Here is a 23194-nt window from a genome sequence, read left to right as displayed (position 1 = left end):
GATGGGGAGAATATGGGTGATGTTTTTTTTATTATGGGGATGGTTGTATCCTTCTTATGTAAGAAAGGACTACCTACGTATCCACCTGAAGAGGTAAATCAAACCATGATCGTAGTTCGAAATGTTTTGTAAATTTGATTGGGTTTTGTGATTGTATCCCTCATGTTTAAGAGGGACTGCCTACGTATCCACCTGAAGAGGTGAAATCAAACCATGCTCGTAGTTCAGGAGTTTTTGTGAATTTTTTTTAGTGCAAATGGACGTTGCCTTCGACTGATCAAAGGACATTCGAAACGGGCAAGGTGTCGTAACTTAGACTCGATAAAACATGCAATTTCAAATCAGAATGCGTTGAGGAACTTGACTTAAAAAGGGTTAAGGTGGCCGCTAGTTGTAAAACTAGGGTTAGGTCGTTGGTTGCTATGGTTCAAGGGTAGTATTTCTTGAGTTGGTCTAGGTTGGTCGGGTTTGTAAAATCCTCGCCATCTAGGTCACTCAGTCTCACTACGCCCCCCGAAAGTATTTTCTTGACCAGGTACGGCCCGACCCAGTTGGGTTTGAATTTTCCCCTCGGATCGACGGGTAGTGGTGTTCGAACCGACTTGAGGACCAAGTCGCCCTCCTGGATGTTCCTGGGTTTAACCCTCTTGTTTAATGCCCGTTGTATACGTCGTTGGTTTAACGCCTTCTACAACGCTTGTCCTGCGATGCTCTTTAAAAAACTGCTGAATTTCATTTACTTATCCCAAAATAAAGGCGCTCTACAAAAAGCATTGCAGTCCTTTTAACAATTTTCATTCAAAATCAACGCGGGACCGAAATTTTTCATTAGCGCCACCAACTCCCTTTATGAAGGAGACTATTTTTTCAAAAAAGGGAAAAAAAACCTCCCATCTTCATCAGTTCATCTGGCGACTTTGTGAAAGCAATCCCTTGTTAGATATTGGGATTAGGTATGAATTATCTTTTGCTCTTTATATCTTTTAATTATTTTTTAAATTAAATTAAATTGAATGTCTATGATTCCCTTCTTGTTATTCCTTGTAGAAAATTGGGGGTTTCGCTTTTTGTTAGGCAAATTTCATTCTTTGTTTTTGTTTCAACTTGGGTGCTCTTACTTGTTTAGGAAAAGACTACGGAGTATTATTTTATCATAATTCAACCTTTGTTTTTGTTGCCTTCGTTGATGATTTAGGCCATTTTAATTAGCGAGGTTAATTATCTTTTGATACTACAATGAGGAACTATGAGTGAGGGTTCCATAATTGAGAGCCAGATTGTTTATTTTGAGTGTATTCTTAGGGAATTGTTGGTAGGAATTGTTAAAATCCAGAATGTTCCATACTTTAAAACTAATTTACATATTTATAAACTGCATTTCAATTGGGTTTATTTATGAATGTTTCATTTTTATATTATACTTTGTTCTTAACTAAACTGAACTTCTGTTAAGTCATTGTAATGCCGCAATAGTTGTTTCTTACAGCATCGTAGGATTGAAGTAGAAAGAAGAAGATCTGAAAATCTAATTGAGAAGGAGACTCCGGCAATGTCAATAATGCGGTATGAAACCACATTTAGTAACATTCACATGGTTTTATTACTATTTTATTGTATATAGCAAGAAACCCTAAAGTGAAAACGAGCACATTTGATGACATATCTACTTAAATGTACTCAGATTTCTCATTTTTGGATTCTGTAAAGTGGTTAGCATCTACTCCATAGTATACCTAATGTTATGGTATATTACATGTTTGATGGTGATTTGATTAGAATAAAGAGGCTTTAATCTAATGATGATTCCTTATTCCAGTTGATGTATGATATTGTCAATGTGTTGCTAAGACAAAGTTGTAGACTTACTAGTGCTTGAACAAGTTGTACTGCTTCTTGATTTTGTTCTTATTATTACTTGAGTCCAAACTATTTCTTTTGGGTTCATAAACTTGAAGAAACTATCCTTTTTATAACGGGATTTTTGCAGGTTTACAGTTCAATTTATTCACACTCTCTGAGTTAACTGTTGTTGGGATGAAAATTTAAGATGAACACATTAGTAACATTCTAATTCCTATTTATTTTCATGTATTTTGGACAGTAGAACGTTTAATAGTGATACAATTTATGTCCAGCGGCTTCTATATTTGCTATAGTATGTTGCGTATAGTATCACCCCATGTCCCCATAGATAAGTTCGAAACTTGATCTTTTATTTGTTTAATTGACGGCCTGTGCACCCACTAAACAATATGGTATTTATTGTTCTTTCAGGTTTAATTTGCCCCTTAAAGAGACGGATAATAAACAAGGCAGATAAGTACGATTGAGACGTACTTTGAAACTGGCATGTTTAAGTTTTCCATGTCTTGCACACACAGCTTCTAATATGCGAATTATGCCTATTGCTTGTAATTTTATACTTTACTTATAAAGGATCAAGTCTTTGTACGTCTTTATTTACACATGAGTATTGCTAGTTTTGTCGTGCAAACTATACTTGGGAACATTTTGTATATTTGACAATAATGATTTAGTTTGATTTGGATATCACCTTTTTATAGAGAAGAGACATCATTGTTCTAATTCATTTTTCTCTGCTTTTTTTTATTTCAGATTAAGGTTGGCAAGCGAATTAAAAAAATTGCAGTGCAAAACTATTGGTGAACAATAAAGTGTGCTACACAAATACTACGGAGTATCATTTTTGGCCTAGTCGATTATTCTCTTGTATACTTGTAGTCATATTTGGCTTTTCGTATACATATACTCATTTTGGATGGAATATATATATTACAAAATGTACCTTCACTACTACAGATACAGTCAATAACAATGGGCAAAAACCGTTGTAAAAACAAAAAGCGGACGTTGTTAAAGCGACCGTTGTAAAAGGTATTTACAACGGTTAGGTTATTTACTTAAACCGTTGTAGAAAGTATTCACCACGGTTAAAAGCCGTTGTTTTAGCGTGTAAGCTGTTGTGGAAAGTGTTTCAAAAATTTGGTGGGAATAATATAACAACGGTTCTTAGTTTAATAACCGTTGTTGTAACTTTCCCTCCAAAATTGTGAAGACTTTTAACAACGGGTATATGATACATACCCGTTGTTGAAATTTGTAGTAACAACGGTTCTTAGTTTAAAACCCGTTGTTGTAACTTTGCCTTCAAAATTGTGAAGACTTCAACGGTTCTTCGTTTAAACCTGTTGTTGAATATTATGCGCGGTATTTGTGAAAGGTATTCACAACGGTTTTGTTTTTAGTAACCGTTGGGAAAGGTCTTCACAACGGTTTATTTTAGTAACCATTTTTATTACGAACTCCTAATGTTTTTAAAAATTAAATTTGTTTCATGTCATTCAAAAACCCGCATATATCAATGACACCATATACCAAAGACCAAAGATAAATCACAAATTTGGGTTCATCGTAACTTAATAGATTCAATTTAACCACAACAAAAGCAATATATATATATATATATATATATATATATATATATATATATATATATATATATATATATATATATATATATATATATATATATATATATATACATATACACTTACAAGAAGTTAAATTTACATGAACTAATCAAAGATTCCCTAACTTCAACAAAAAATTTACTAATAAGCCGATCTAAACTCCGAGTATCATGCATTTCTATTTTCTAAGACGTATTTGCCCAACATGTCCCTTACCTCGTCTATATCTACACTTGACTACCGCTTGAATCTCTCGTGACGGGTTGATTACATACTGCGGAAAAAACAAATTAAAGACAAGACATTATTGTAACAACATCAAAATCGCATAGCAACATCAAAAAAGTAATAAACGTAACACATTATTAAATTACTAACCTTTTCTGGAATAAGGATATATCTTCGCCTAATAATCTCCAACATGAACCGACAAACGTAGTATCCACATTGTATGCTATCCGGCTGGCGAGGGGCCTATTAATACATAAAACCAAACAGACGAGAGAAGGCTCACATCAGAATCTTGAACTTTAGGTATTGTATTAGTATTAAAACATGATTTTTGCACTTAATGTATTGTATTTGACCACGTACTCGTTATCGTAATAAAATCGGGGCCATCATCGAATCTTTAGTGGGTTGATCCTGCTCGTTAGCTCTTCTCTTCTCAAAGGCCCTTTTTTTTTTTAAAAAAAAAAAGAGGCAGACACTCATTTTTTTAGGGACAAAAATGAGCTTTTTGCTATAAATAAAAGTTGAAACTTAATGTTATTATAAATAAATCAGTATTATAAACTTACTTATTAATCAAGCGCTTAAAAGTCTCGCTTGGTGGATTATGTAAAGAGTCCAACCAAAAAACATTCTTCTTTGTCGGCATGATGGCTGCTAGCACCCAATGAGTCCTACATCAAGAGACATCATCATTATTAACAAGTACATATATTAGTTATAAAAATGCAATTGTAGGGGGAAACGTAATATTAATTTGTTTATTACCCTTTTTCATTATAAGCGGCAAAAATCAGCTTCTTGGTTGTCGCCAATTGCTGAGCAATATAATCTACCGTTCTTGAACGAGAAACCGGAATAAATAAAGATAAAACATAGGGGCACAGAACGTATTGATCGATGGAATCTTCTTCTGGGGATCACTCTCAATTTCAATATCTTACAATATTACGGTATTAATTCCGGTATTTAATTAAAACACTATCTAGTAGTCAGAATATTAGAATATGAAATTATTTATTAAGAAACTTACTTCATCCAAACAAATAGGTGTGCCACATCAACGGTCTAGGCCAGCCCAAATGGCTAGCATATCCCATGACATAAGTGCTTCGCGCTCAACCCCTAGAATATCCTCCTCGAGCGGAATAACTATCAATTGCTCGGTGGCTATGCGACGGCAAGCCTCCTCATGCAGTTTCCTCATCGTCGCCGTTCTTACTTTTTGCATGTAATCCTTCCCAGTATATTGTGTGGAGTTTAAACTCCTAACTTCTTTTCAGTCGGGGAAATAATGATTCTTTGATTTTGTGCTACTACCACCAGCCTACACATGTAGATAATTAAAATAATAAAAAATCCAAAGGTAACATATCCTAGTTGGAGTAATAAAAATAAAAGCGTACCTAACTAAATACCTCGTCAAACCCGCTCTTTCAATGATGAGTTAGTAGTAGCAGTATGACTGGGACTTAGGCTTATCGGTCTTTTTTGTCCCCTACACAAAATTACCATGCATGCTTTTTAGAAATACAGACAAAATATAATTAAGGGAGCGAGGTTTTTAAAAAAATGGAGAAGTTAATTAAATACCTCATCAAGTTGTTGTCTGGACGAGGTAGTTGGCATGTCTGGGGACTTAGGCTTATCCGCCTTAGCCGACTTTTCTGTTCCTGCCTACACATACAAAAAATTTCCATGTTTTTAGAAATACAGAAACAAAAAAAATTAAAGGGAGGTTTTCATAAAAATGGAGAAGTTAATTAAATACCTCATCAAGTCCCCGGACATTAGGCTTACCCGCCAAAGCCGGTTTTTTTGTTCCCTACAAAAAAAAAAACATATAAATTTAACATATAAAAACATTCAACAAATAAAAATGTAACATATATATAAAGGTATTTCTTCTAACCCTAACTGCTTTCGGCTGCTGAGGCGGAGACGACCGAGCCAAGTAGATGTGAGTTTCAGGCCATTGGATGAAACTCCCAACCGCATCTCCCAGAATGGTAATGTCGTCACGAACTGGGACAGACAGTTGACCGTTTTCATGGCCTGGAAAGACTGTAGTTATCTCTACTTTTTTATGATTCCGCAAAAGTTTTTCGCCATGAACTACTACAGTTACCGCGGCTGATTTGGTGTGCATTTCTACGAGACCCCGGCCAACACGCACATTTGGATTTTCAAATTTAGGGTCAGCAAGAATAACTACTACCCTCTTGTTTACGGCCTGAAGAATATACACATACATTATTATATCCCAAAATTTAATAGAATTCATATAAATTTAACTAATTAAACACTTCTTGTATGCATACCTTACTGAAAACAGGGAACTGACTTGAAGGGGATGTATGTTGTTTTCCATCAGCCGTCTTCTCAAGTTGCATCTCCTTTTCAGACCCATTATTTACCTAATAAAATTAACCAATGGCACGATGTCAGAAGTTATAGCATTAGAGTTGGCAGGGAACACACCCCCTGATCTTACCCAAAAAAAAAGAAAAGAAAAATAAGGAAGTATTAGGTACCTGATCGGCTTTAGTAGTTACAGCTTCAGAAGCATTAGGTACCTGATCTTTCTGAATCTCGTTGACCGATACTTCCTTCTCAGCATGTATTGCCAAGGTAGTAGTGTTCTCGGCCTCTTGACCAATCTGTTGTACCTTATTACCCCCTTTACAAATGACATCCTCCATCATCTTCACTTCTTCTTCGGAAAGCTTGCCTCCAGCATTCAAATTTAGTAGTACGGATGCCATTAACTGAAGCTGCGTGCCAAGAATGTAATGTGTCAGCAATTTTTATCCCAACAATAACATGTGAATTGAACTTAAATGAAAATAATAGAATAAATGGTACCATGTCAGCCTTCTCAGACTTAGTCTTCCTTTTCTTCTTTATCGGGGCAGTTGTCCCATAATATTTCGTTACTCCAACCTGTAACGGGACGCCCCTCAAACGACCTGGATGTTCGGGTCAGCCGATCGCTCTAGCAAGAACGTCATTACGACCACTGGGAGTGAATTTCCCTTCTTCTACCTCTTTTAATACGTTGTCCTATAATATTAAATAAACTTCAAATTATATTTGTGACTAAAATAATAAAGTTAGTAATGAACTCATCTTAATAAAATAATGCTTACTATGTTGGCCAACACTTCCTCATCATATTTGTCACGCGATCGGGATCCTTTAGGCGTGTGCCCTTCTTTATAAGTTACATGCCAATCCACTTCTTTCACTCCCTTTGCCACCTACACATTAACATGGTAACATTTATACATGTAAATGTGTATCAATGCAAGTCCAAGTGTGATTAAAAAAATAAAGTCTCACAGGGGAATAATGCATGCTACTTACGAGGTTCTCTTTTATCTTTCTCAGAATCGCCGAGAACCATACCATTTCCCCTTCTTGCATGAAATGTTAGCACGATTTCTTCTGCTAACGGCCTTCAAATAATTATATAAAAGCGCAAGTAGATGAGATAATAAAAAGATTATATAAAGGACTCATTAATTTAAAAAATTATAGGTAAATCGTTAAAAGGCGAGGATATTTAACCTGAAACTTCTCAGTAGTTCTCATCTTTTTGAAAAGATCCCATTGTTCCTGACTGATGGTGGGACACTTGTTTTCCGGTGGGCTCTTACGCATCTCCCCCGTTGCCTTGTCCACATACAACCAATCCCTAGCAACGTCACACCTCCACTGCCTGTGGACATCCGCTGCCTTATGCATTAAATACTTATCATGGCTTTCATCGGGTATAATAAAGCCTTCCTTTACACGAGCCAAGTATAACTCCGCCAATTTTGGATTCAAAGTTCTAACATCATCTAAATGGATAGACACAAACTGTCTTGTGCAAGTACCAATCTTACTAGAGAAAAAACCCGCATTTGGACCAGTAGGGAAACCCATCTCACTCCATGTTATTTCCAACGGCTGTTTAGCGGCTATAGCTGCAAGGACTTTCTTGCACTTCGTAGCACTCCTCTCACCAGGCTTTTTATCCTCAGGCTTATTATTCTTTTGACTTCTTTTACGTTTTTCACCCATGATAATCCTAAAACCCAAATATGAATGATATAGGAAATGAACAACTTAACAACGTACATGCAGAGTATTATCTAAAACCCTAAATCCAGTTCTTAGCGGCGCATTTTAGCGTAGGAAAAATAAAGCGTCGCCATATCCCAGTTCTCTAGTAGTGGTTGTTCGTACCTTCGACGGGTCCATTCCGCCTCAGGGATTTGACTTTCCAGCAGAATGCGTAGAGAAGGGACCTCTAACTCTACCGGTTGAACCGCCTCCATACCGTATGCTAGGTAGAAGAGTGTGGCGCCTGTTGATGTTCGAATGGAGGTTCGGTATCCCCAGAGTGCGAATGGGAGTTTGCTCGGCCAATCACGGTAGTTGTCTTGCATTTTCTTGATAATGGTGACAATAGTTTTGTTAGCTGCCTCCACCGCTCCGTTGGTTTGGGGACGGTAGGGGGATGATCGATGTCGTTTGATCTTGTATTTGTCTAGCAAGGCCTGAGTTTCCGCCCGAAAGTGAGAGCCTTGATCGCTGATGATTTCATGGGGTACCCCATATCGGCAGATGATGTTGTTCTGGATGAACTTGGCCACTTGTTTGGCGGTCAAGACGGCATATGACTGCGCTTCCACCCATTTGGTGAAATAGTCGATGTCGACGAGGACGAAGCTATGCCCCTTGGTGCCTATCGGGTTGTCTTTCCCAATGATGTCGATGCCCCAGGTTAAGAAAGGCCAGGGTGATGTCATGGTGTATAAAAGGGATGGTGGTATGTGTTGTATGTTGGCGAAGATTTGGCAGTTGTGGCAATGTTTGACGTAGTTGCGGCAATCTGCTTCCATGGTGGTCCAGTAGTAACCTAGTCGCATGATCTTCCGAGTAAGCATCATTACGCTCATGTGAGGGCCACATTATCCGTCGTGGACCTCTCCCATGACTTTTTTGGCTTTGTGATGGTCAATGCAAAGGAGGAGAATTCCTTGGGGTGTTCTTTTGTATAGTTGATCTTGGTTTATCACGATTTGTGATGCGAGTAAACGGATGGCTCTTTGTCCTATTTGATCAGAGTTAGGAGGGAATTCGTTTTTGGTTTTGTAGTTGAGGATGGCTGACACGTCTGTCGCGTACCTGTCAAAAATAACCAACTGGCTCTAACTAATATAGCTAGGGAAGTCGGGTCGAATCCACGGAGAGGTAGGAAAATGTCAGCTAAATCTAAGTTCGTCAAGGTAACCAAATTGGGGGTTTATAAAATGTGATTTCTAAACTAAAGAGAACAAGGAGAAGGGAAATAAAGGGAAGAAATAACAGATAGAGAGAAACAGCTAAGACAACCGGTTCACCATAATCATCCGGTCAAGTAATCTAGGTCCCAAGTCGATGCAGTACGGTTTAAGGGGTAGCGAACGTCACCTTTCGGTCCTTAATTCACCCTAAAGTGTAAACAGCTTAACTTTCGCCCTCACTGCAATACTCTATTGTTCGCTACTAGTCTCACCTTTTCCAACCTTTCGGTCCAGGTTAAGGATCACTAAGAATTAAAGGTCTAATTACGTCGACTCAATTAGGCGGTTACAATTAAATGTAGCATTTAACCAACAAGGACAGTACCAGCATTAACCTAGTAAATCGATTACTCTCTCTTCATATTATGGATCCCCTATAGTCTTAGCATAGGGAACAATGACGACAACCAGATAATTAAAACTAAGCATGATGATGAAACTAATAAGAATTCAATTAAGCATTTAATAATAAAGGGAAGAAGAATTAAAGCAATAAATAAGATTAAGAATAAAACTAGAATGATAATACCAATCGTAGAATCCAAATCCGAGTAGCAAAGTATAGTGGAAGAATAAAAATCTAAGAACAGTAGCAAAGTTTAATGCGGAAACGAACGAACTCCCAGAGAGAGCAGTAACGTAGTTTTCTCCTCCAGTCTTATACTCAAAATCCATCCTAAAACCTAATCTATGGACTAGTTACAAAAGCCCATGAAATAATTAGGCGGAAATTAACTAAAGCGCAGGAACCCACTCGATGAGTAGAAGTAGTCTACTCGATCGAGCAAATCATCACCAAACCACTCGATCGAGTACCTCTTGCAAAAACTCCTCGATCGACCCTTAAACTGCTCGATCGAGCTATCTAGGCACGCTAGGACTTGAATTGCTCCCCGAACTCAGCTCACGCGTCTTCCAAGTGTTAGATATCCAAGCTCCGACTCCTTATTTTCCATGAATGCATACAATTGGGACAATTAAGACTCGATTTAGCTTCTCTTCGGTCAATTCCTGCAAAATACAATAAACGGACCAAAGTAGAATATTCGGGGGTATTTGTAGCCAGATGCTACATAAAAAGCACAGAAATGCGCGTAAAAATGAGGTGAAAACCTTATATAAAAGACACGCATCAAATCTCCCCAAACTAAACCTTTGCTTGTCCCCAAGAAAATATGAATGCAACTAAAGGTGAACAATGGAACGGGACCAACGCATCAGCTACAAATCATCCACTAGAACCAATTTAATGCAATAACATGACAAAGTGGCAGTGAAAAGTGCAAACGAGTTAAATTGATGTTTCAAACTTACTGAACCGTCGACCTTGCAAGACTCAAAAGATATCGGACTCTCACGGGTCGCTCGTCACTCAAAATCAGGCACAAGGTGAGTATATATGTGAAAGATAGAAAGAAGTAAGACACTCACCTAACTCGACCTATAAGAACATGCATGCAGTTAACATGAATAAAGTCTCTACAACCGTACATATGCATTCCAACCATACTAATGACCAAGACACATGCCGAGGACTTACATTTAGGTAAGTGAGGTAATGGGTAAAAAGGGGCTAAAATGAATTTGGATATGTGGGGTTAATAGCCAGGCTAGCAACAACGGATCCAAATATAAACTGCATCCCAACTTCGTACTCATGACAGCAAGATGAAACGGTGCAAAATTATGCACTAAACTCACAAAACACCAAAAATCGTCAACTCCCCATAAAATATAGATAAGGCATGGGAGTGTGAATCATTATACAATTCTCATTCTTTTTTCATATATGATTTTTCTTCTTTTTCATTTTTTTCTTTTCCGCTTTTCATTTTTTTTTTTTTTTTTCTTTTCATCATTTTTTTCAACAATTCGACATTTTCCTTCTTTCTTTCTTTCTTTCCCTTCAATTTCTCCACCATATTCTGAAATCAGATAAAATAACCATATTGCAATAAAACATTCCGAGTACTACTCGTTACTAGCTCAGCTAGGCTAGGAAGTATTATAGAAAGTAGTTGATAGGACAAAAAGGCAATTTGGCTATGTGAGGCTCATGGGTAGAATGAAATAAAGGGGACTGCCTCTCCTAACACGTGTCACCATCCACAGACCGAATAAATACATGTATTAAGAAGACTAGACTCATGCTTATGCAAATTGATGTTACATGTCTTAAAGAGAGTACTACTCACATCCTAAATGAAACCGGTCATGAATGTCACCAGTTTAAAAAGCTCTAACCTCAGAATGTAATGTAGCTTGCCGACATAATGAATCAAGTCTATTTGTTCAGATAAGGAAGAAACAAAAACTCGTAGATTATGCACATAATCACGCCAACTAAATGTCAAGAATATGCAGGGCTCAAGTAAGGGTTCAAAGTAGCGTCAATGTTCAAACGTTCCGACTCAATTTAAACGTGAAATTTTTGAATATTTTTGATTTTTATGATTTTTATATGATTTTTTTGAAGTAAAACAAACAACAATGCATGCGGAAATAATAAACATGGAAGCAAAAATGCAAGAAAACATGCAGACACAGATATGGATGCATACCTCCCCAAACCAAACCGTACAATGCCCTCATTGTACCAAAAATAGGGAAAGAAATGCAAACTGAAAGGAGAAGGAGAAGTGGAGTCGGAAAACTTACAAAACGTCGTAAGGAGGGACCTTCCCAAACCGACCATGAACATGGGAGGTCAAAGAAAGTGAAGCAGTAGCTCCATAGACGTAAAACAACAGCTGGGGGTCAAAACCACTCGACCGAGCTCTTGGAACAGCTCGATCGAGTGAAACCATCTGCTTGGAAGGGCTCGATCGAGTGAAAAACCACTCGATCGAGTAGGCATGGGTTTGGATCTGGTCGATCGAGGACATTATCACTCGATCGAGTGAAAGCTGCCTCAAAAAGTGCTCGATCGAGCACAATATCATTCGATCGAGTACTTTGACCTGCAAAACACGCATTAAAAGCAAGGAAAATACATAGGAAGTTCATAAAACAGCGTCTAAAGTTCAACATAAAGCCAAAGAAAAATAAATAGTTCAATAGAAGTGCAATAAGACAGTCCGGGCTGCCTCCCAGAGAGCGCTGGTTTAAGAGGTCCCGCACGACCTTTCTGGCATCAATTAACTGGTGCGTCGAGCTCGTCGAAGCGCAAGACTTCAACACGATTGTCTGCTTCAGTCGCCTCGTGGTAATGCTTCACATATTGGCCATTCACCTTGAATCTACGCCCCTCGGAATCTTCAAGCTCCACAGATCCAAATTTGGTAACAGCTGTCACCGTATAAGGACCACTCCATCTGGACTTCAGCTTGCATGGAAATAATCTCAACCGCATTAAACAGCAGCACCTTTTGCCCAACATGGAACTCCCGATGTAGGATTCTCTTGTCATGCCATCTCTTTATCTTTTCTTTGTAAATCCGCGAGCTGTCGTAGGCGTTAAGCCTAAACTCCTCCAATTCATCTAGCTGCAAAAGACGATTCTGACCACACAACTTAGGATCATAATTAAGCTCACGAATTGCCCACCAGGCCTTACATTCCAATTCAACAGGTAAGTGACACGATTTCCCATAAACTAGCCTATAAGGCGATGCACCGATTGGTGTCTTAAAGGCAGTTCTATAAGCCCATAATGTGTCATCTAGCTGAAGACTCCAGTCCTTCCGTGATTTAGAAACTACCTTAGACAAGATCTCTTTCAACTCGCGATTAGAGACCTCTACCTGACCACTAGTTTGGGGATGATACCCCAAACCACGCCGGTGTTGGACACCAACTCTAGACAGTATGGAAGTGAGTTTCTTTTCTTTAAAATGCATCCCCCCATCACTAATGATGACCCTAGGGACACCAAAACGGGGGAATATGAACTTTTTAAACATCTTTATCACGGTCTTAGCATCACAATGAGGTAAATCAATTGCCTCAACCCATTTTGACACATAGTCTACAGCTACTAAGATGTACCTGTTACCTTTACTGGATGGGAACGGTCCTTGGAAATCAATGCCCCAGACATCGAAAACCTCCACCTCTAGGATGCCGTTTTGTGGCATCTCATGTCTCTTTGAAATGTTCCCTGATCGTTGGCAAGCGTCGCAAGCTGAAACAAAAGACTTAGCGTCAGCAAACAGAGAAGGCCAGTAAAAACCGGATTGAAGTACCTTAGCCACGGTGCGCGATGGACCGTGGTGACCACCATATGAAGAGGAGTGACAACCTTCCAGGACTATTTTAATCTCCCACTGCGGAATACACCGTCTGTAGAGACCGTCTGCACATTCCTTAAACAAGTAAGGATCATCCCAGAAGTATTGCTTAGCGTTATACAGAAAACGCTTCTTTTGCTGATGAGAAAGGTCTGGCGGCAGCTTGCCACTGAAAACGAAGTTAGCTATATCTGCATACCAAGGTTCTTGGTTAACAATAGACGATATAAAGAATCAAAGTATCGTCGGGGAAAAGAATCATCAATGGGTAGAGAATCTTCCCCTTCTTGTCGCATCAGTCGCGACAAGTGATCAGCCACAACGTTCTCGCTTCTTTCTTATCCTTGATCTCGCAAATCAAACTCCCTGAAGAAGGAGTATCCATCTCGTAGCCGTGGTTTGGCCTCCTTCTTAGCAAGGAGATGCCTCAAAGCTGCATGGTCAAGAAAAAACAGTGACTTCGACCCAACTAAATAAGTACGAAACTTCTCTAAGGCATAAACTACGGCTAATGACTCCTTCTCGTGGTAGTGTACTTCACTTGAGCCTCATCCGAGTTCGGCTCGCATAGTAGATAGCATTCAAGGCCTTGTCTTTCCTCTGGCCAAGCACCGCTCCTAGTGCATAGTCACTCGCATCATACATGATCTCAAACGGCAAGTCCCAGTTGGGAGGCTGTATGATCGGCGCAGAGACTAAAGCCTGCTTTAACCTGTTAAAAGCAGAAAGACAAGCATCATAAACACAAAAGGGGCATCCTTAAAAGAATCGTGTAAGTGGTTTAGCAATTTTGGAGAAATCCTTGATAAACCGGCGATAAAAGCCGGCGTGACCAAGGAAGCTCCTCACCCCCTTAACATTAACAGGAGGTGGTAATTGCTGAATCACTTCCACCTTTGCTTTATCAACTTCTATTCCCCTATCAAAAACTAAGTGCCCTAAAACAACTCCCTCGTTAACCATAAAGTGGCACTTCTCCCGATTCAAAGACAAGATTGACCTCAATACAAATACGAAACGCAACACTTTCTCAAGGTTAGACAGACAGTTAGAGAAATCACTTCCATATACACTGAAATCGTCCATAAAAACTTCCATGATAGACTCAATATACTCTGAAAATATTCCCATCATACACCTTTGGAAGGTGGCAGGGGCATTGCACAAACCAAAAGGCATTCTGCGATACGCAAAAACGCCCTTAGGACAGGTAAATGTAGTCTTAGCCTCGATCGTCGGGTGGATAGGGATCCGAAAGAACCCTCGAATACCCGTCTAAATAGCGAGAAAAATTTATGAGAAGCTAACCTTTCTACCATTTGATCAATAAAAGGAAGGGGAAAGTGATCTTTCTTAGTGGCGGCATTCATGTGCCTCGTAATCTATACACATCCGCCAACCAGTCACTACTCGAGTAGGTATTAATTCATTCTTCTCATTCTTAACTACGATTTGTCCCTCCTTTCTTCGGGACCACTGATCTGGACTCACCCATCTAGAATTAACGACGAATAAATAATACCCGCATCCAAAGAACTTCATTACCTCGGCCCATCACGACATCCTCGCATCTTCCGGTTCAGCCGACGCCGACCCCGCCCGCAAGGTTTGTGATCCTCCTCCAGCCTCTATCCTGTGCATACAAATATCGGGACTAATCCCCGTGATATCGTCCATGAATAGCCCATCGCTTTCTGTTTCTTTTAAGTACTGACTAACAAAGAGGTCACCTGATCATCACTAAGCTTGACACTAACAATGACTGGATATTGCTCTGTATCGTCTAAGAAAGCATATTTAAGATGAGAAGGGAGAGGCTTACGTTCCGGTACCTTTACCTCAATGGAGCAAAGAGTGCTGATCATCTGTTTCACCTGCTCTCCTTCATGCTCATCTAAATCATCAACAAGCAAATCAAACGCATCGTCATCGTCGTCTGGGCTATCTGCACACTCATCAAAAAGCATAAGAGCTTCTAGTGGGTCCTTCATAAAAGAACCCGACCAGAAGTCATAAATCGACTCGTCAATGATATCGACCGAATAGCAAGTGTCCTCTATCATTGGGCGAGCTAAAAATCATCGCAGATCGAATGTGATAGCGTCATCCCCATCGCAAGAGTCGACGCCCTTGTCGACATCAATAATGCCCCATTTGTACAAAGGAATGGTCTTCCTAAGATAATTTGGGTCCGAGTGTCCTCAGCTATATCCAAAACAATGAAATTTATTGGGATGTAAAGCTTGCCTATTTTCACAGGCACGTCCTCTAAGACACCTAAGGGCCTCCTAACAGATCTATCAGCCATCTGTAGGGTAATGTTAGTCACTTTGAAATGACTCATCTTCAGTTTCTTGCAGACAGGAAGGGGCATGACACTGACACTGGCACCTAAATCGCAAAGGGCCTTATCAATAACCATATTGCCTATGACACAGGTAATAGAAAAGCTGCCCGGGTCTTTCATTTTTGGAGGGGCCTTATTCAACAGCAAATTACTAGACTCTTCCATAAATGAAATCGTCTCAAATTCACTCAAATTTCTCTTACGCGTCACAATATCCTTCATAAACTTAGCGTAAGTGGGTACCTGAGTAACAAGTTCGGAAAAGGGGACAGTTACCTGGAGGTTCTTCACGACGTCCACAAACTTACCGTACTGCTGCTCGATTTTTGCGTCCTTCAGACGACTTGGGAAGGGTACCCTGGTAGCGATGAGTGGCCCCACAACTTTTTCTTTACCCTTATCAATGCGTGACGTCTCCACAGCAGGGGAAGATGACACGGTGGCGGTATTAGATAGTAAATTAGAATCTCCGCCACTTAAAGTACTGGATCGAGTACTTTTTTCAGTCGATCGACCAATTGCTTTTCCTGTTTCACTCGATCGACCATGTTTATCACTCGATCGAGTGATTTCTTCAGCATAGTTACTCGATCGAGTAAGATTGTCACTCGATCGACCAACATTGAATTCTGCACTTCTCGATCGACCACTATTTTCACTCGATCGAGTGGTAGGGTGAGTTAAACTGCTCGATCGAGTAGAAAGGTCACTCGATCGAGTGTTTACAGCACACGCAACGAGTATTTCCTTCAAAAACTCGTCTAAATCATCATCCGAGTTATCGTCAGCTATCAAAACCTCGTATACTTCATGAGTAAGGTCATTTTGAAAATTCATTGCACTGACTGGATCGCAAATTGGAAGAAGCTTGGATTGGTCTGTCGGGAGTGTTAACTGCGCGACTTGTTCTTTCAATTCCGATATAACTGTTTCAGATTGCCGTGACATACTCATCATAATGGACTTTAATTCGGCAATTTCTTCTCTAGCAGAGGGAGAGACCTATGTGGTAATCTTTGGCGTAGAAGGGGTAGAATCATTCCTGATCTCTTCATACAGCTGGCAGAAAGGGACTCCCTGCTTGTATTTCTGATAGGCAAGAACGCGCTCAACACTTTCCATGCATAAGATAGGTGATACCCGTCGTTGTGAGTACCAAAGATAAAATTTATAAATCCGAACTAAACTAACAGAAGCTAGTGGTAGTAAGGGTCGAACCACAGAGAGACAAGGTTGATTTTGTTTGCTATTTTTCAGTCTATAATGTAACAATGAAATGGGGGTTTGAAATTGGTTGACTAATACTAAGTTGCAAGTGAAATAAAATGCTGTAAAAGAACGAAAACAATAATAGAGAAATAGCTAGGACGATCGGTTCACTACAGTTTCGACGACATTAATCTAAAGTAGGTCTGATATGAGTACGGTATTCGGGTAAATGACAGTCCCTCACGGTCCACTATCAACAGGAAACACCCTTTCGGTCTGAATTCCCTCCCTAAATCACACTAACTAACTTTCGTTCTGGTCAGTGTAGCTAAGTCTGCAACTTCTATCTCCTTTCGGTCTCAAGAAATTCTTATTGCCTTTCGGTCTCAAGGGTAGACTAATTATCATAGTTTTCTAGGTCTATTCTATTCTAATCTCTCGATCTAGGTCTAGAATTCCCAAGTCAATTAACAATTCTCCTTTTGGTCTCCTCATTAAATATAGCAATTAAATAACTATGATAAAGAAATTACCGACCTAAACAGTCCTACAACATTCTAAGCCGTCTACACCATAGATCCCCTCACATCCTAGCGAAGGAAATCTAGCTACTCATATTGATAATTGAAATAACAATAAGATGCGTATAAACTAAATAAGAGGACATAGCAATTGAATTGAATAAATAAAAAGACATAAAACAAATTAACTAAAAGCAATAACTAATAACAACAATTAAACAAGAAAGCAAAAGAGTAATTATTGAAAGATTAAGGGTAGAGATTACAAATAAAATTGGAGGAAGAAGAAGCAATGAAGAGTCGTTCCAAGCAGCCTCCAAAACAAAACATAAAACTGAAAACTGAGTAAAGGAATTGATAATCCTCCTTTAGGTTTTAGAAGTCTCTCTTATATATAATAAGAGATTATTATTTCCTAAATAAATAAAAGATAAGACTAATCACTAAGTCTCGCATAAACAAATCTCGCTGCAGCAAACACTGGTCGATAGACCACAAGACCCAGTCGATCGACTGAGCATAGCTGAACAGTAGCTTCTGGAACTCGCGCTCTGGTCGATCGACCAAGTAGGTCAGTCGATCGACCAAGAATGCTGTACAGTAGTGCATTCCGACGAATTCTGCAGCGCGCAACGATCTTAAAAGAGCTGCCATTTCTTCGTTACTTGGTCAAATCAGGCGTTCTACGCGGCGTTGGAAAGCTAAGAGGATAAGCTTTCACCTCCAATTGGAATCACTCGATTATCTGCTCTAGAACTCTAGATATAGCCATCTGAAACAGCCTGCAATGTCGAGAAGGATTTCTTTGCTTGTTAAACTCGTACGCACCCATGCTTTTGCTATCTTCAGGCCTTGAGATGCACTCTAAACTTCAAGTCCGAGTCAAATATTCATGTCCTTCCTAAGCTTAGCTTCCGGAGTCAAGATTTGGTTCATTTTCTGCTCAATCCCGCAATAATCTGCAATATTACCGAAAAGGGCGGAAGTCGATTTAAAAGGGGCAAATAGTAGAATAAACTACTAATAAAGGACATAAAATGCGTGGAAATAAAGATGTAAAACATCATATTATAGACACGCATCAAACTTCCCCAAACCAAACCTTTGCTTGTCCCCAAGCAAACTAAATGCAAAACTAAATCTAGATAGAAAGGAGCAAAACATGGACAAACTGAAAACCGACTGCTCAAACCAATTTAATGCAAATGTAATCAACTACTAACAGCGCAATGTCAAGCAAACGAATTTATACATATTTCAAAAAGATGTTGAACTTTCGACCTTGCATGACTTTCAAAATCGGACTCTCACGGGTCGCTCAATCACACAATACAGCACAAGGTGAGTAAATTATATAAGGATAGAAAGAAGTAAATTTGTAATGACGCTCACCTAACTACGACCTATAAGAACATGCCTGCAGTATAACATAAAAGTGATCTCTATGACCGTACATATGCATTCCAACCAAACAAATGACCATGACACATGCCGAGGTATATATGGGATATGTGAGGTAACGGGTAAGAAGGGGATAAAACGATTTGGATACGTGGAGTTAATAGGCCGAGCTAGCAACAACGGGATCCAAATAATACGCACTTTCCAACTTCAAACTCAATGTGAACGATACAAAACAGTGCCAAATTGATGCACAAAACTCACAATCTCCAACAAACTTCAACTCCCCAAAAGATATAATAACAACATGGGAGTAAAAATCGCCATATAATGAAATTCCGATTCATGCGATTTTTCAATTCTGCAGAGCCTGGTCGACCGACCAGAAGGTGGGGTCGATCGACTGAATATCGAACTGGTTTTCATTTTTCATTTTTTTTTTCGTAATCTGTTTTTTTTTTTTTTCTCTTTTTCAATTCTTTTCTTTCTTGCTTCCCTTTTAATATTTCACCACTCATCTCACATAGAGCAATATAACCAAAATGCAATAAAAACATTCCCAAAACCACAAGTACTAGCTCGGATAAGGTGGCTAATTTCAGTATGTAGCTAATGGGACAAGAAGGCAATTTTGGCTATGTGGGGATTATGGGTAAAATGAGAAAAGGAGACCTCTCCCACATGTGTCAACAAACCACAAACCGAATGCATACAGGCACTAAGCAGATCAAATTTATGTTTATGCAAATTAATGTAACATGTCAAATAAGGAGAACTACTCACATCCTACATGAAATCGGTCATGAATGTCACCGATTTATAAGGCTCTAATTCCTTAGAAAGATTTTGTAGTTTGCCAAAATTTTCAAGTCAAGCCTACTAGTTCAACAGATTTTGAAACGAAATTCGAGATATTGCAACAGACTTTTGCTAAAAGAGGTGATAACGTGCAAGGCTTAAGCAAATAACAGTTTCAGCAATGAAAAACTCCAATCAGACTCAACCTAAAATGCAAAAGAAACGTGATTTTTTTTTTTTGAATTTTATGACATTTTTCAATTTTTATGAATTTTTGTATATATAAGAAATAAATACAATGCAAACAGAAATGTATAAACGTGAATGCAAAACAAATGCAAATGCAGACGTAAGTGTGCATTACCCTCCCCAAACCAAATCGGACAATGTCCTCATTGGACCAACTACTACCTAACAGCAAGCAACAACAGCAGCATAAAAGAGGGCGGTAAAAATGGAAACTAAACTTAAAGGAGATAAAATAAAATGGAGTAGGAAACTCACAAGATATAACCTCCCCAAACCAGACATGAAACAGAGGAGATAAAAGCAATCGTGATACAGCAGGGATCACGAGCATACATCGTTGCGGCAACAGCAGGGGCCACAACAGAATAGGTGCACTAGCAGTGAATCGCGTCAATCCAACCCTGGAAACGACTTGAGTTCTTATAAGTAATCAAACAATAAAGCAAACCTCCCCAAACCAATTCCCGACAAAAGGGAATTGCAATAAATCAATTAGAAATAGGGAGGAAGAACTCAAATTAATTACCCAACAAAACATAATTAAACCAAATTAAAAGTAGCGGAATGTGGTTTAATTAAAGCTTGAAAAATATTTGGGTAAACAAATTGGTAATTTTAATTGCAAAAATTTGTAAAACTCAGATAAAGGATGTAGCATGTAAAAATTAAAAAGAAAGGAAATAAGGAAGAGAAATAAGCGAGAAATAAAAGAAGAAAAACTCCCTCCATCTCGAATTGCACAGCGGCAAGAACTCGATCAAGAATCAGCAGGGCTCGATCGAAGTCTTCCATGGAACGATTTCCTATCCTCTATCAACTCCATATTACCTGAAAATTTCACAAATATGCAAAATACGAAAATACCAATACCAAAACTTGTCCGTTGTCAACGCAAATAAACTCAACTAAAACTAAAACTAAACGTCCTAATAAAAGCAGTAAATAGTTCAACAAAAACCCAAAATTACAAAATAATTACAGCCGAATAGCACTACGGCTCAATAACAAGCTACCCCAAAGCAGGGCACTTGACCAAAAGAGGTCCCCCTCAAAAGAGTATGGACCGCTACTCTAGGCTTCCAGACAACATGCCTAGTCAGAGGAAGGGTATCCGGTGTCGCATAATCAATGACACGCTTCTTCACTTTGCCCGGCTTATCTCTCTCAGCAGCTTGCTCGAATTCCGTCTCACTAGTATCACCAGGATCTCCTATGCCCTCTCTCGCCATGACTGCAAAGCAACAAAAATAACAAACATGGTCCTCCAATTTGCTCCCAGTCGGGGCGGAGGTGTCGAGACAAAGCGAGAATATAACTTAGTAATAGCACTAGAAGGATCCGTAATAGGATCTATAGAGGATATGGCGTCACAAGGTTTGACTTGCATCGGTGCCTTATGAACGCCGGTCTGGTAAAGGGTCAAATTTTCATCCCCTACCTGCACAGTCATGGTCCTATCCCCGAAATTTATCACTGCACCAACAGTGCGCAGGAATGGTCGTCCTAAAATGATAGGAGTGTGTCGGTCTTCGGGAATATCCAAAACCAAAAAGTCAACGGGAATAAAGAATTTCCCTATCTCGCACGTGTATGTCCTCTAAAATACCTATTGGCCGTGATTGGGTACGGTCGGCCATCTGCACGGTAATATCAGTAATACGAAATTTAGTGAAACCAAGTCTCCTAGCAAGAGACAACGGCATAACACTGACGCTAGCCCCTGTATCACATAGGGCGTTATCAACTATATGGGTCCCGATACAGCAAGATATAGAAAAACTACCCGGGTCAAATTGTTTATGAGGTAGCTTATTTCGAAGATGGGCAGTGCCCGTTGCAGTGAAAGCTACTACACGAAGATCCTGTATATGTCGTTTACGGGATAAAATATCTTTCATAAATTTCATATAGGACGGTACTTGGGTAATTAAATCAGTGAAAGGAACGGTTACATCAAGACCTTTGATGATCTCCATAAATTTACCGAACTGAAGCTCCAACTTTGCATTCTCCAAACGCTCCGGATACGGGACTGCAACACTGGCCGTAGGATTAGTAACCTTCGGCTTTCGTGGGTTTAAAACCCCCGTCAAATCATCAATGAGTGAAGAATCATGCGGACTAGTTGACGGATTTGAATCCTGCTCTGGAGTTCCAGTCGATCGACTGGTATGAGTGGTCGATCGACCAAAGATTTGGCGTGAACAGTTTCATCGTAATTAACGTCATCGGTATCTCGGTCGATCGATCGAGAAGGTTGGTCGATCGATCGATGGATGTGCTAGGTGTGAATAGTTTCGACCGAAACTATTTTGTCGACAATTCAGTCGATCGATCGATCGGGAATGTTGGTCGATCGACTGAATCATCAGCATTGGACTCGTTTTTGCAGCAGAATTCAAACGAGCTTCTTCATCATTTCCCGAGTCTTCCTTTGGCTTGTCGGGACTTTCATAAGAAAGGCCACTTCTGAGATTGATGGCATTGATCGTCTCAATCGGCCCTTCGCATTTGCTTGAAGAATTAGCGGCTTGCTTAGCCTCTATATTCTCCAATTGCTTCACAAAATTCTTTGAGGACTCTATCCCGGCTGCTTCCATATTCGCCACTTGAACCAAAAGAATTTGGACCATTTCTCTCAACTCCGCGGTCTCATCTGAATTATGGACAAGAATTTCAACTCGTTCCCTGGAAGCTTCAGAGGCCTCGAGCTTCTCGAGACGGGTAGTAATAGAAGTAATAAGTGTCACAACGGCACTCATTTCATCACTTTGTTTTGGCGAATTTCCACGCGAACTACCAAACTCAGCTCTATGGACTGCCATCTCCTCAATAGTGTTCCAACCTTTATTCTGACCGGTATTATTTTGGAACCTACCATTAGCAGCTGCATCCAAGATGACCTTGTAATCATCATACAAGGAATTGTAGAATAAGTTGCAAAGATACCACTGCTGGAAGCCATGGTGAGGGACAGCTCGGACTAAACTTTTGAAACGTCCCCATGCTTCACAAAAATCTTCATCGGCTCCTTGCTGAAAACTCGTGATTTTACCTCTCAAGGCGTCAGTCTTCGAAAGCGGGAAGTACTTCTTGTAGAAGGCTAGTGCTAAAGATGTCCAATCAGTGACTCCAGCTGCTACTCTATCGAGGTAGCGATACCAATCTCGCGCCGAATCCTTCAAGGAGTATAAGAACATGAACCCCTTTACTTCATCTTGAGTTACCCCCTCCGGTATAGGTATTGAACAGCAATAGTTCGTGAAAATTTCCATATGTTTCAAGGGGTCTTCATCTGGTAGACCCGCGAACTGATTCCGTTCCACTAAATCAATATAAGAGGAACGAAACTCGAATTTACCGGTAGAAGGGGTAGGTAACT

At 39.5% G+C, this 23194-nt stretch overlaps 2 long non-coding RNA genes and 1 other non-coding gene across 5 annotated transcripts; 2 read left to right on the top strand and 1 right to left on the bottom strand.

Annotated features, from left to right (window-relative positions):
* Positions 1-694: 694 nt before the first annotated feature.
* On the top strand, positions 695-2817 carry LOC141642934 (uncharacterized). 3 transcript variants are annotated; one of them, XR_012543546.1, is made up of 4 exons: positions 695-953; positions 1487-1563; positions 2275-2320; positions 2617-2817. It is a non-coding gene; the product is annotated as an uncharacterized LOC141642934 (long non-coding RNA). The 3 variants fall into 3 exon arrangements; XR_012543545.1 differs by having other exon boundaries at positions 2275-2347; XR_012543544.1 differs by lacking the exon at positions 2617-2817 and having other exon boundaries at positions 701-953; positions 2275-2548.
* A 929-nt stretch (positions 2818-3746) lies between these two features.
* Positions 3747-4390, bottom strand: LOC141630174 (uncharacterized). The gene is made up of 3 exons (XR_012537448.1): positions 4292-4390; positions 3870-3965; positions 3747-3765 (listed from the first exon to the last, which is right to left on the bottom strand). It is a non-coding gene; the product is annotated as an uncharacterized LOC141630174 (long non-coding RNA).
* Positions 4391-22770: 18380 nt separating this feature from the next.
* On the top strand, positions 22771-22879 carry LOC141644883 (small nucleolar RNA R71). The gene has a single exon (XR_012544485.1). It is a non-coding gene; the product is annotated as a small nucleolar RNA R71 (small nucleolar RNA).
* Positions 22880-23194: the final 315 nt, after the last annotated feature.

The sequence above is a fragment of the Silene latifolia genome, chromosome 2 (genome assembly GCF_048544455.1).
Source record: "Silene latifolia isolate original U9 population chromosome 2, ASM4854445v1, whole genome shotgun sequence".
Taxonomy (NCBI): domain Eukaryota; kingdom Viridiplantae; phylum Streptophyta; class Magnoliopsida; order Caryophyllales; family Caryophyllaceae; genus Silene; species Silene latifolia.
Note: the sequence above shows the minus strand (reverse complement) of the source record. Positions and strands in the feature narration are given on the sequence as shown.